Source organism: Suricata suricatta, chromosome 9 (assembly GCF_006229205.1).
Source record: "Suricata suricatta isolate VVHF042 chromosome 9, meerkat_22Aug2017_6uvM2_HiC, whole genome shotgun sequence".
In the NCBI taxonomy this organism is placed as follows: domain Eukaryota; kingdom Metazoa; phylum Chordata; class Mammalia; order Carnivora; family Herpestidae; genus Suricata; species Suricata suricatta.
Genome location: NC_043708.1, coordinates 111,908,717 through 111,921,831, shown reverse-complemented (window position 1 = coordinate 111,921,831; position 13,115 = coordinate 111,908,717). Strand labels below are relative to the sequence as shown.

Genomic DNA, 13,115 nt, shown 5'->3' with positions numbered 1-13,115 from the left:
CCGCGCGCACCCGGCCGCCCGCCCAGCCCACCAGCCTGCCCGCCTCCTCCCGGCCCTGCGCGCCGCCCCTCCGCGAGCACACTCTCCTTGACGAGCGAGCGCGCGCGCGCTCACGAGCCTTCAGCACTCCGCCTTCTCCCCGGTCTCGCCTCCGGCCCTCGGGAGGAGTCACGGTGAGGCCCCTCCTCTCGCGTTCCTACCTCCAGAAGATGAGCCTATGAGGGCGCCTGACTGGCTGGGGAGGGCGTGGCCAAAGGAAGAGGGCGGGACGACCAGGACCTTGGGCCGATAGTGAAGGGAAATTTTGGTTCCATTAAGTTCCATTAAGGGCAACGAAGTATTGGCCCTTGTGGTGCCTAAATTCCATGGTCATCCTGCCCTCGAATACAGAATATGTATTCCCAAGGACTCCAGTATATAGTAATTACCGATTTAAGTCCCAATACTTTCTGCAGGCCTTAGCAATTAAAAAACTACATCTCCCAGAAATCTCCGCGAAAATAAGTCTCACCTTGCGTAATCACGTAATCCTTCGCCGCATTTGAACAAAATAATCCCTTCATTTTTCTGAAGGTATGGGGAATAATATTCCATTTTCCTACTCGCCGGAACAATTTTAAATATTACTGCGATAGCAAAAGTTACCTATGGGAAGGTGACTAAGTGATTAGATAAAGGGAAAGAGACGATATCATAATAAAGTACTGCGGAGGAATTTTTTTCATGCTGTGAGACGACGCAGTGAGAAGAGTGAAGGCGATTGAAAGGGGCTCAGGGAATTGTCCTCTGTGCAAGGGACTTTCTTAGGCCCCAGGCCCCTGCCCGCCCCTATCGTCAGCAGGTCAGTAAGCAAGGCGAGCTCCGGGGTGGCCATAGTGGAGGTACCCTTCACCCCTTGAAGATCATCTCTCTTTTGCTGTTGTTACTGGTTCGTCTCGGTTTGAGGCCGTCTGAATGGGGGCGCTTCACTTCCGGTTGGGGGAGGGGAGGAAGGCCATCCTAGGGGAGGGGGAAAACATAACCCATTTCCTGTGGGGGTAGGGTGATGGATTGGGGGTGTCCAACTCACTTCCAGTGCCGGCGAAGCCATGAAAAGGTGATACTTGGTGCCATTTGCATAGACGGTATCTTAAAGCTTTAGGATTTGTGTTTTATGTGAAAATTAGATTATTCCACAAAGTTGTGCTAATCACCAGCGTCCAGTCAGAATTTGAGTTTTGTTTCCATGTGTAAGAAGGAAAATTTCCTTCCCCTCGAATTTTTTTAATGCCTTCCTCAAAGTATTTGAAGACCTTTGTTAAAATTTCTCAGTTTTACAAGACAGACTTCCTTGTGTGATTAATGAGTTGCCCACCTCTCTCTGCTACCCAAGTCCAATCTTGACTGTGTGAGGGACAGTGGTATTCTCTGCCTTGACCTGCCACAGGAACTCTGTAGCTGCTCTTAGAAGGGGGTGGTTCGGTACAGGACTCATTGGTTTAAATTATGAGGCATTTTCACCTTACAAGCTAGAACTATTGTACTGAAGTACTTGGTGTTACCTCAACTGATACCATTGTTACCTTAAATTCTTAGACCTGTTTATTTTAGGCTACAGATTTTACTCTGTACCTGAAAACAAGTTCCTCAGCCTTAAAAATTCTTACATGTAACTGAACATAGAGCATTTGTGAAAGTGGTGCTTCAGTACATTTATCCCCTTTGTAATAAATTACAAATTTAATTTCAGCACCGATTAAAAACTGGTATCTGCCCTTTGTGTTTTGAAACCATGGTACGAAGATCATGGTGCTCAGCTAGATTTTAAACAATCGAGAAATGTGGCTGCAAAGGACCACAGACAGAACTTTTTATTTTTCCTACATTCTTAATGTTTTATAAGAAACTTTATGTAAACTGGCAATAAACAACAATTTTGATTCCTTGGCTTCTTTCAAGTACTACAGAGTGTGTGTGTATACATGTACTGAAGGAGTCAGACTGTTTGGAACTTATGAAATCTCAACTTTAGTAATTTTAGAATATCACGTGAATTGTAATGTCTTTAAAGAATCTTAAAAAGTAAGCCCTGTGTACTTTTTCCTTTGGGATTTGTTACCTAATCTATCCTCAGGAATTGCAGCTGTTTTAATTCCAGTCCTTTTAAAAAGCTATTGCACTGAGAGTTTATTAGAAAATGTATTTTAAACTAAATTTTACAGTAAGGAAAATATGTTTTAAACTTCTGTAGGCATTAAAAAAAAAGCAAAAACACTAAGGCCCTCAAATCAGTGAGTTACCTTTGTTTTTTAATGTTTATTTATTTTTTGAGAGAGAGAGTATGCGCAGGAGAGGGGGAGACACAGAATCTGAAGCAGGCTCCAGGCTCTGAGCTGCCAGCACAGAGCTCAAGCCCGGCTCGAACCCTCACAAACCGTGAGGTCATGACCTGAGCTGAAGTTGGACGCTTAACCAACTGAGCCACACAGGTGCCCCAGTGAGTTACCGTTTGAAAGACTACAAAATTTCTGCAATAATTGAAAAGGGAAGACATGATAATGTCTATGTTAGTATTAATTGAAAATTAGGAACATGTAGACTGCCTCCAGCAAGTATTAATTAATTGATTAGAAAGTGTTCACTACCTTCCATATTAATGTAATATAAAAGAAAATATGATATGATCACCCTGGCAAATTAAACTATTAAACTGTAGTATTAGGAATTACTGAAGTAAGCAAAGATTGTGGAATTAAATGAAATAGAGAAAATGTAGTTAAAATATTGATTGAGATACAAAGGCAGTATTGCCTTTAGGAAACTGGGAAGCAAAGGAGTTTTTTAATTGGTCTTTATGCTATTCCATGGAAGAATTGCAAGAATATAGATCTAAGAAAAATTACTGCAGCTAAAAGACTTGAGCAGCTTGAAGAACTGTTCAGAAGAAAGTAATATACACACCACATATTTGAAAGGAGACATTTTGTGATAAGTGGTAGTTATTCATTGGTTCCATCAAAGAAGAAATATTAGAAAAGTTTGTGAAAAACAGGACCTGTTTGTATTCTATTTTTATTATATCTTAAGAAATGTTTCTTTAGAGAGGCTTGCTACCTTGTAAAGGCTGCCCCCTTCTTTGTTGCAGTTTTCTTTGTATGTTTTAATAGAAACATAGTATCAAACTTAGAAAAATAAAGACTTATGTAAGTATAGTTTCTTACTTCTTTGAGTTAATGATTTTGAGATTTCCATCTATAAAAAAAATTGTTGATGCCTTTAGGGTATTCAGATTAGATAACACTTTTCTTTTCCAAAAATTGGATGTACTGCTCTCAAAAGTTTGAAATATTAAAATAATAGGTCAAAATTCTGGATTCCATCTCACTGGAATTTGATTATCCACAGAGTTCTAGATGCTATATAAAGTACAAAAGTGTCTTTTAGTTTCTTTTGGTCTCCTTTCTTTGAAAATTCATACTAATGTTTGAGAATTATTGTTTGGTTGTATGTTGTTTTTGTAGTTTTTGTAGGGTTGAGTGTTAGAGAAAATGTCTTATCAACTTGAAGAGTTTTTAAACTTACTACTCTGCTGCCTTTATCTCTATTTCAAGGCCTTCAAGTGTATTCAAATGAGAATACCCCTTACATGATTTTTCGTTATGTCAGTAATAGTTTACTGAGTGCTTACTGTGGGATAGACCGTGTTCTAGGGACTTGTACTGTATCAATGAAACAAATACCCATATTCTCTTGGAGTTTACTGTCTCCAAGTGAAAAATAGAATATTGCTCCCTTGGCATTCCTAAATAACATTGATCTTGATCATATAATCATTGTCCATACTCCATCAAGAAGCAGCCCTAAACTTCCTCTCTCTTGATCTTGATCGTTAAGCCATTCTGAAACCAGTTTTGAATATTCCAGTCTAATTCTTCCCCAGACCATTAAAGCCCCTCTGTTAAACATGTAGTCCTCCTGTTCATTGATACATTCATCATGAACTTACCATTCTGGCCTCCTTTATACAGTGAACACAAATAAAAGTGAACACTAGAGATAACGGTATCAGAGAGGTCTGGATTCAAAACTGATGTCTACCTTTTACTAACTGAGCTTGTTACCTTGAGAAGTTTACTTGTCCTCTCTGAGCCTCAGTTGCCATAAACCTAAATAGGGCTGTTTGACGGATCAAGGATATTCTGTGTAAATCACCAGGCACAGTGCCTGGTGTTAGGAGCTTAATGAACACAATTATTTTATTCCTAATCTTGCTTCTGCTATTTTGACCATTAGGATTTGCCTACATGTGTGGTTTAAGCCTTACATGTCCCCAAAAGTATGGAGGTGCAGTGCTAGTATTATTGAAATTAAGCCTTCTCTTATCAGCCTGCTTAGTTAGCTATCAAGATTTTATTTTTTATTCTTTGTGGGAAGGAGAAATCTCTAATTTCCATGATCACTTTAGAAAATACACATAATAGAAGAGTTTCAAGAAAAGATTAAGGAATCACCAAAGTAATTTGAATCGTTACAGAAAGACTTTAAAATGATTTTCTAAACCTATTTAAATGCTAAGCCTAACATTCAGGAACCTTCTCTCATTACCCATCTACACATTCCTAATAGGATTGGTCTCTTAAAAAGAATTCTGTACTGTACTTAGCCTTTCAATCTTTGTTCTTGCTATCCTCTGCCTGAAACACTTTCTCTTTTCCTAGGAATCCCTATCTGTCAAAATCATCTTGGAAGCCCTGCCACCTTCAACTTCAAGACGTATTTTCTGATGTCGGTCCTTCTCACTCCACTCTCCCAAGCATATGTATCCTGCCCATTGACCCTCAGGGCCTTTTGTACTTCCCTTATGGCATTTAATATCCAATGCTGCTGCTGCTGTTTGTTTTTGTCGTTGCTATTTTTGTATGTAGAGTTTATGTACTGCCATAAAAGGCTGCAGACTATATCATTCCTATTTATGTCTGCTGAAATACCCGACACTGTGCCATTCACATCATAAGTATTCAAAGATTATTTGTGGAGTTGAATTGGCATTTGGGGTATGTTGAAACTGATTAACTTTTGTCCACAATTTACATATTAAGCACAGTGACGAGCATACAACTCAAATATTTGCCGGATGAAAAAATGAATAAGTCATCGTTCTCACATTTGTGAAGATCTTAGGGTGTCAGTGTATCAATGAGCATATATTAAATGCCTACTATATGATCAGAACTGTGAGAATTGATCCCTGCCCTCAACTTAAGTTTGCAGTTAATATGCATAGACTCTAAAGACTTCAGGTGTTTGAAAGTGGAGTGGTCAGTATAGAGCTGTTTGCATTGTGAGAGAGAACCCAAGCTGTCTGAATTTGGAAACAACAGATTTGGATATCAAGAGGTACTTAACTTGCATTTCCACTTATAGTTCACATACCCAAGAGAATTAAAATGTATTCACACAAAAACTTTTATGCAAATGTTCATAGCAACATTATTGAGCCAAAAAAAGTAGAAGTAAACCCAGATGTTCATCAGTTGGTGAATGAATATAGTATAGCCATACAATGAAATATTAATTCATCAGTAAAAAGGAATGAAGTAGTGATGCATGCTATAACATGGATGAATCTTGAAAATGTTGCACTCAAGTGAAAGAAGCCAGACACAGAAAGCCACATAATGTATATGATTCCATTTATATGAGACGTGCACAGGGACAGAAAGCCTGTTAGAAATACCAGGGGCTGGAGGTGGGAATGAGGAGTGACTGCAAATGGGTATGGAGTTTCTTTTGCAGGTAATGAAAATGTTCTGGAATTAGATAAGGTGATGGTTGTACAACTTTGATACTAAAATACCTTATATACCAGTATACTTAAAACCACTGAATTGTACAGTGAAGAAGTATTATATCACTAAAAAAGAAGGAGGTATTTAAACTTGAAGAATTTGGATTTTTCCTTACATCCTCGAGTGGCTAGGTATATACAGGACCAGAGACATGTTGAAGATTGGGTAAGGATGGCATGAAAGTTTCTGGCTGTCTTCTGTCTCAATGAAGCAGGCAGTGAGGCACGTAGTCAGTCTAGAAAGGTGTTGACCAAAGAGAAAGACACCCTAAGATTTTGAAGGACTCTTCAGCTTTCTTTTATTTGGTCAAGAATGTAGTATATGGTCAACTTGGTTTCTGTGTGAAAGTCACTGAGTTTAGAGGGTAAAAGTATCAGAAGGTAAGGGAGTCTGGTAGCAATCAACAGTGAAGTTGATGGGGAAAGTTGCAGAACAGAGAGTAGACAGAGATGTTAGAATTTGATTCTAAAACTCTCCTGAGAGGTCAGTGCAATTAAAGATATCCATTTGAAGAAATATTTGAGTACCTTTTATATGCCAGGCACTATTAAGTAAAAGTATAACTATTTTCTTTGAATTACTGTTTTAGGATAAAGTCTTATGAGTAGGTTTATTCATTCTAAGAGTATGGGCATTTTATATTCTCGATAGAATAGTTATATTATTTCTCTAAAAGGCCATACTAATGTCTGATGTCACCAGCAATGTATGAATGTTGTTTTTGCCATAATTTCACAATTGAGTTTTTGGCTAATTGAATAGATATAAAATTAGTCTTTATTTTGGCTCTTGGCTTTTTCTGTACCATGGAACGGACATCTATTGAAAGAATTCAAAGCCTTTGTTTGCTCCCCCGTCTAAAATACCTTCTTTAAAAGATAGGAATTTTTTAGGACCCTAGAAATCAAACCAGCCTCTAATTTGAATCAGCCTAGAAACTACCTTATTATTTAAATGATATTCACATTTCAAACCACAGTTAGCCATAATTCCAAATACCATTTGACTAACTTAATACTAATAATTTGGTGTTGTAGGTACTAGCTAACTTCATTTCACATATGAGAAAATTGAGATTTAGAGACATCAGGTCACTTATCCACAATCACTTAACCAATAAGTGATAGACAAGATTTGAATACATTCTCCTACTCTATGACCCCTCAGTATAACTACTAAAATTTTCTAGAGGCTAATAGGAACTTGAAGAGAAATCTGAAATGGAACTTGGATAGTCAGGCACCTACCTCTGCTCATAATGAAGGAGTTAGCAGTGAAGTTTTTCATTTGTTTCATTTTTTTCTTGGGGAGGCTATTGTGCATAGACAAAGAGAGGACAGACTCTCTTTAGGCCACATTTTCAGGGCCCTTTCTGTTTCTTCCTATTGGGCAGGTACATATTGTTCCAAAATCTACAATGGAAGCAAAGGAGGAGGAAGGCAGTGGTAGGAAAGCAACTGAGTATATACAGGATGGTAGAAGGAGCAGACAAATGGCCCTAAGAGAGTCCCACAAAGTAACTTTTAAAATAATAATTTCGGGGCACCTGGGTGGCTCAGTCACTTAAGCATCCCACATTAGGCTCTGTGCTGACAGCTCAGAGCCCGGATCCTGCTTCAGATTCAGTGGCTCCCTCTCTTTCTCTCTCTCTGCCCCTCCCCCACTCGTGCTTCGTTCTCTTTCTCTGTCTCAAAAATAAACATTAAAAATAAAAATAATAATAATTTCAAGTATAACCTGGTAACAACATTAATATGATATTCAAATCATGGTAGGTGTTAGCAAAAGAAAGATTTTTTTCATTTTTATTCAAGTATAGTATACTCACTAAACAAGTTTAAGATTAGGAAAATTAAACAAGTGATGCCACTTTCTAATACTGGCTTTTAGTAATATAAAATATCATCCAGATATATAGATAAGGCAATTAAGGCCCCAAATTTTGCACCAAGCAAATGACACAATTGGTGCCAGAACATACACCTCTTGCTTCCCAGCACATTTTACTAAATTGATTGAACTAAGTGAAAACAATAACATGTGTGGTCATTTTGTAGTTTATATGTATAATGTTTTATGATTTATTATCCTTAAGAGAGATCATTTCTCTGTGTATCATCAAACAATAATAATAGAGATCCACACAGCAGATTACTAAATATTAGAATATTAGGTTAGAATAAGTGATACTGAAGATCAAGTTAAATAATGTTTATCTTTATCTGGTGTTACATTGATAAGGGTGAGACACATATCTTTTGAAAACTTATATATAACACTATTTGTAAAAAAATTATGATGTATATGTTTTTGTATATGTATGCAAGCATTTGAATTTTCAAAACAGCCCAGCCCTTTTTTTCTTGCTACTCCTTTAAGAGAATCTACTCCACTTTTTTCTTTCTTAGCTTCAAAATGTGTATCTTTATTCTCTTTCCCATCTCCACATCTTCCCATCTTCTTTCCTTCCTGTACACCATCGCTTTAATTCCTAATCTCTTAACACAGACCTTTCATTTTTGTTGCTGGTGGTATCACAATTATTACAACTCCTTGGGGAAACAATGTAGCTGTTGTATAAGCAGTAATAAAGTGTTCATGGTCTTGAGCCAGTAATTGCTCTGATAGGATTTTATTCTGAGAAAATACTTCAAATGAGGAAAGTAGTTAAAGGCACAAAATGTCAAGGATACTGATATCTGTCTAAAAATATGGAAACCTAACTATCCAACAATAAAGTAATGGTTGAGCAAATTATTACCTATCTGTTCAGTAGGCTCTTAGACATTTTTCACAATAACTTCTTGTAAAATACATAGAAAAAATGCTTTAAGAATGTTTTTTCAAAAATTAAAAAGGAAAAATATATAGAAGAAAACAATAGAAAAATTTATGTGATTTGTATATTTCTGAAGTATTTGTATTTGCTGTATAATAATGGACATTTATTAAACATTTACTGGTGTCAGGCACAGTACTAAGACAATATTATGGAAGTAGTGTTGAGTAGTTAGTATGAAAAGTGCTCTAGAGTCAAATCCTAGCTCCATCACTTATTACTATGTGACCTTGAAAAGGAAATGGGAGGGGCATCTGGGTAGCTCAGCTGGTTAAGCATCAGGCTTTGGCTCAGGTAATGATCTCATGGTTGGTGGGTTCGAGCCTCACATCGGGCTCTGTGCTGACAGCTAGCTCAGAACCTGGAGCCTGCTTCGGAATCTGTGTCTCCCTCTCTCTGACCCTCCTCTGCTCATGCTGTCTCTCTCTGTCTCTCAAAAAAAAATTTTTTTTTAATCAAAAATTTAAAAAAAGATTTACATGTGTAGAAAAAACAATATGAAATATTTTTTAAAAAACGAAAGGAAATGGGAGATAATAACTATGTCTACATTAAATCCACATAAAGTGCCTGTCACATAGTAAGCCCCCAGTATTTTTGTTCCTATACATTTTATATACGTTTCATTTAATCTTCACATCCTTATAACAACTTTATAAGATAGTATTTTCATTTTAGATAAAAGAAAATTGAAACTCAGAATGTTTAAATATCTAGGTTAAGTAACTTGCTAAAGTCACAGCTAGTAGGCAGTAGACTTTTGATTGAGAACCTTGCTATACCTCTACTTCTGGCTCTGAAGGACTAGATTACTGCAGACTAATGCCTTTGGTGAAAACAACATGAAAAGGTAAATATCAAAAAAGAAAAGAAAAACCTAGGGAAAGCATCAGAGACATACTAAGACAGCCAGGACTCAGAAACCAAAATTACAGAGCCCAGGGAACTCCAAAGCATATGTTCTGTGCTTCACTTTTCCCCTCTAAGAATTTGCTTAATCTATAGTACAAGAGAAAAAATTATGAAACTTAGCAGAAGATTTCTGCTAGAAATAGAGGAACCAGTGTAGGGCTGGGTACACAAAAATTGGGGTTTAGGCATCCCTGGGTGGCCAGGACTGAAGGGCCAAAATCCTAAAAGAGAAGGTTAGGCACTAAGAAATGATTTTGTAAATTTATTTTTCCCTCAAGGTATTTGCTGCACAGAGTCAAAGACTAAGAAGCTAAGCACAAAAGCCCTAGAAGGCAGAGTAAAATTTTCGTCCATCTGATAATGTTAAAAAACAGAAGTTAAAATTGTGGTCCCTCCAAGGAGGAAAGAACCTATAAACATCCCAGACTCTCAAGTACAATTTCCTAAAGAACTACATATACTCGTAAGTGGAGGCAAACGAGGTAGAGAGAGAACCCTACAAAAATTGTTACCTAACCTCAGATCAGCTCAGTTTCGGGTAGAAATAAAATTATCCTGTAGCTGCATTCCAGAGGAGAGGATGGTTTCTCTCTGAAGGAAGTAATATCATCCAGAGCTTCTATAATTTTTCATATTCAAGATCTAGCAAAAATTACCAGGCATATGAAAATAGTCGGATTAAGAGAAAATGCAGACAATGAGAACAGATAAAGGAGTAATTTAGATAAAGAAGTTAACAGACACAGACTGTGACTAGTAGATTAAAAAGAAATAGATGCTAAGATTGATCCCTTGAGGGACCACGTGGGAAGATCAAGGCAGGGTGCTGATATAGAGAGCCACAGGACCCAGGACGTCTGCTTTTATGAGGTTCCCTGGGTGAAGTGCTTTGGAGTTCCCAGACAAAGGCTTGACTGGTCAATTGAAACCAAAGGAGTAGAATTTTGGTAAGCTCCAAGGCGATCTTACCTGGGGGCACGTAAGAGGAAGGCCCTAGTAGGCCCTGTTATCACAAGGGCTATTGGGGAAGTCATATGAGGAACTTAACACTTATGTGTGACTCTACAGGCTGTTGTCTAAGGCATGTGCTTTCATGAGGGGGGAATGTCAGCTTAAGCCCCCTGTCACCCACGGGCTGCTTGGCCTAACAAAATGGACACCAAGGCGGCAGTACCATGGAATAGCTTAAGCTAAACTTTTGACATAATAAGTTTGGAAAATGAGAATTTTCCAAAACTGATGAAAGACCTCAAGCCATGGATTTCAAAAGTGCAATAAATCCCAAGCAGAATAAATGCAAGGAGTACCAAACTTGGGGGCACTGTGAGGTAGAACTGCTGGAAGTATCCAGAGAATTAAAGACCCTTCATATTCAAAGGAACAATGATAAGACTGTCATCTGACTTCTCAGCAGAAATAATGGAGGTCAAAAAACCTGAGGAAAACAGTCTTTAAAGTGCTTAAAATAATTATTAATCTAAAATTCTATTCCCAATGAAAATGTTGTTCCAAAGTACATGAGACATAAAGAGATTTCCATAAAAATAACTAAAACAACTTATTGCATGTAGACTGTCACTAGTGGATACAGCCACATTAATATTGACTATGTAAAACAATAATAATGTCTGGGGTTTTAAATATATATAAATTTAAAATGTATGATCATTGTAATACAAAAGGTGGGGTCAGTGTAAATGGAAATAAAATAAACTAAGGTCCCAGCATTGTCTGGGAAATAGTAGAATTACTAATGTTCAATTAGACTAAAATATGTCAATGATACATCTCTTATATAACCAATAAAAGAACACTAAGTGTATAGTTAAGAGAAAAACAGAATAAAAAATTACTAGATTAATCTAAAAGAAGGAAAGAAGAGAAGAGAATATATAACAGATGAAGTTTTTAAAAATAATTAAATCATAATAATTGTCAGATTGATTTGTTTTTAATCCAACCATGTACTGCATATGAAAGACACACCATGAATGTAAAGACCCAGAATGACTGGAAGTAAAAGAATGGAATATATGTATCATACAAATACCAAACAATATATATAGTATAATATATGATATATGTTAATATACAATAGACTTGAATACAAGAATGACTAGAAGTAAGAATGAATATTTCATAATTATAAAAGGGTCATTTTTTTAAGATTTACGTTTTTTAAGTAATCTAACCTCAACATGGGGCTCAAACCCACAACACTGAGATCAAGAAGTCTCACGCTTCACCGACAGCCAACCACAAGTCCCAGAAGGATCATTCTATCAGCAAAATGTAAGAACTCTAAGTTTGTATGTGTCTAGTAATACAGCTTCAAAAATATTTTTTCAAGTTCATGCACATCTTTAACCAAAATAGATCATATGACAGGCCATAGAAAAAGTCTCAACAAATTTAATCCAGAATATGTTCTGACCACAATAGAATTAAGAAATGGATTATAGAAGAGTAGCTAGCAAACTCCCCACAAAATACATTTCCAAATAACCCTGTGAATCAAAAAGAAAGCACTATGGAATTAAATCACATTTGCAACAGAATGATAATGGAAATATAGTATATCTAAGTATATTTGAATGTTCTAAAGCTATATTTGATGGGAAACTTAAGTCTTGCAAGACCTTTTCACAGAAACTTTGACAGAAATTAAGAGCTAATAATCTGTAGTCACTTCTGGAAACTCAATACTATGAAGATTAACTTCTTCCCAAATTGGTCTATAGCTTAAGTAGAATCCTAATAAAATGCCAGATATAGGGTAGAAAGAAGGAATGATAAGTTGGTTTTATTTAAGTTTATTTATTTTGAGAGAATGCGTGCCCATGAGCGGGGGAGAGGCACAGAGAGAAGGAGAGGGAGAATCCCAAGCAGGCTCTACACAGCTAGCACAGAGGCTGCCATGGTGCTCAAACTCAGGAACCAGGAGATCAGGACCTGAACCGAAATCAAGAGTCAGATGTTCAACTGACTGAGCCACCCAGGTGCCTCACAAATTGATTTTAAAATTCGCAGACATGAAAAGGACAAAGAGTAAAGGCAATCTTAAGAACAAAGTCAGATGACTTTCATTACCAGGTGACAAGGTTTACTGTAAAACTACAGTTATTAGCATCATATTTGCACAGGGATAGACAAGTGGATTTAAGGCACTGCAGTACAGTAGGGAAAGATTGGATTTTTCAATAAATAGTGCTAGGTCATGTGAGGAGAAAGAAATGAATTTTGATTCCTACTTTACAACAACAATTCCAGTTGGATCATAAATCTAGATGTTAATGGTATAACTTAAGAGAAAAACTGAAAACATCTTAACAATCTTGGAATAGGTAAGGATCTAAAAATGAAGGAAAAGATTGATTAATTGGACTTTATTACAATTAAGAACTTCTGTTCATCAGATGACACGATTATAAGAGTGAACAAGCAAGTCACAGAGTGAGAAAACAGATTTGTAATCCATGTATCCAGTAAAGGACTTGTGGCACTCCTAAAAACGGGGGGGGGGGGGGAGGGGGGGG

General features: G+C 37.0%; 1 protein-coding gene across 1 annotated transcript in view; it reads left to right on the top strand.

Annotated features, from left to right (window-relative positions):
• Positions 1-545: 545 nt before the first annotated feature.
• The window catches only part of HMG20A (high mobility group 20A), a 68,897-nt gene continuing 56,327 nt past the window's right edge, over positions 546-13,115 (top strand). Inside the window, exon 1 of the mRNA XM_029951545.1 lies at positions 546-841. The gene's annotated coding sequence lies outside the window, so the exon portion shown is untranslated. The remainder of the gene's footprint in view (positions 842-13,115) is intronic.